The sequence below is a fragment of the Emydura macquarii genome, unplaced genomic scaffold, assembly GCF_026122565.2.
Source record: "Emydura macquarii macquarii isolate MOO-44397 ecotype Brisbane River unplaced genomic scaffold, CSIRO-AGI_Emac_v2 contig_1253, whole genome shotgun sequence".
NCBI lineage: Eukaryota > Metazoa > Chordata > Testudines > Chelidae > Emydura > Emydura macquarii.
Genome location: NW_027131390.1, coordinates 51,833,949 through 51,835,783, shown reverse-complemented (window position 1 = coordinate 51,835,783; position 1,835 = coordinate 51,833,949).

The following is a 1,835-nucleotide window of genomic DNA, read 5'->3' as shown; positions in this document are numbered from 1 at the left end:
GTGGCACTGCCTTGCAGTTGCCCCGGAGGAAGAAGCAGCTATATAGCTGAAGAGTAGAAGCCCTTTTTCAAAATCCCAGTGCTAGATACAGTGCCAAAATCTCCCAGTCTATGACCATGCACAGATCTACCTTAACTTTCAGCCGGCCTGGGGGTGTACATGGATCTTTGAAACTATTCCTCATCCTGTGTACGTAAAAAGAGCGTATAAACTCTGCTGTGCCCACATGTGAGATTATTTGGTAATTTGCCTCTTGAAAATCAGTATCAACCCCTTGAATTGCACCTAAGGACACAAGCCCAGTTTCCCGTGAAGAAATCACCACCACAGCCAAATCAGGGGAATGTAGAGGTCACCATGCTACTGTTGCTCCATGACCCAGTTACAACATAGTTAAAATGTGTTGTATACTGGACCTAACCATGTCTCTCTTACTGAGATAAAGCCTTAGACTAACCATGCAACTTTTAACCACATTTGGTAGGACTCTCATAAGGGCTCAGTGGTAGCCTGGCTCAGCGAAGTCAATGGACCTGTCTCTGCTGACTCTCCAGCAGTGGGAGAACAGTTACGGTAAAACTGAGTGATTTTGAAAATCCCACCCCTTTGTAACTGGATCAGGAGACAGCAGTGCTGTAGCCAGAATGCCTGAGACAGTAATAGTGGTCGTGGAGATAGGTCTTAATGGGCAGCTTTGTTGACAGCCTCAACAGAGAGAGCAAAGATTGAATAGGTTGGGAGCTGGAACAATGCCCTGTCCTCTACAGACGCCCCATTCAAGGTGTGCCTGAGCCCCACAAGGGTACAACACGCTGAAATCAGAGCTGTAACTGCAGCACACAAGGCCATGTCTGAGCTAGCTTTGATCTAGCTACCTGGAATAACAATAACAAGGAAGCCCGGCAGCATGGGCTGTACAAGCCTGTCCAGAACCCAAGGTATGTACGTGAGTAGGCAGCAGGTGCTGCTGCTGCCTCATTGTGATTGTTGTTAGAGCTAGCTAGATCAAGGCTAGCCTGGCTAAGTCTACATGTGTCACACCTCTGACTGCAGTGTAGTCAGACCCAGAGTGCGTGGCTGTTTGGAGAAACTCACAGCGCCACTCAATGTGTTGGGTCCATTCGGCGAATAAATCGAAAACCGCCATCTCCAGTGCTGCCAGTTGGCCCTCTTCTCAAGACACTACAGTCATTTGGATCATTATGTTTTTATCTGAACCAGAAATAAGCAAACAGCCTCCCATTAAGAAGACAACTGTTTTACCACTGCATCACTGGCTAGTGGGGACAATCTGAATCCTACTGTGATGCTGCTTTTTCATGTTTCATAATGGAATGCCCTGATCTCTGAGCTGGAGAGAGAAGAGTCCACTGAAATGAGGCCTCTCCATTTCTGCGTTTTTCTCTGGTGTGTTTTAACTAGATTTGACAGTTGTATCACTCTGTGGGATTTTGCTCTAGATTACCTGGATTCTGTGAATATGACCAGAAAAATTCTCATCCATCTCTCTCTGCACACCACAAATGATGAAATCAAAGCTGGAAGTGAAGCAGGATCCCAGAGGGAAATGCCAGTGACTAATGCTCTCAAAGACTCTTGTCTCCAATTCTCTGCAGGGCTCACAGTGTAAAGACGCCACAGACATATTACTGTACATTGGGGACCTTACAAAATTGGGATGAGTGGTATAGCGAGGGGAGTAGCTAATGAATTGTACTTTGAGGATTAGGAAATGGTTTTCATGAGATTATCCTTCTATATGTTCATTATTGATCAGGTGTGCTTTCCTGATGAGATGAGATTGTAAGAAAGAGATTTTCAAGACCAAATAAAGC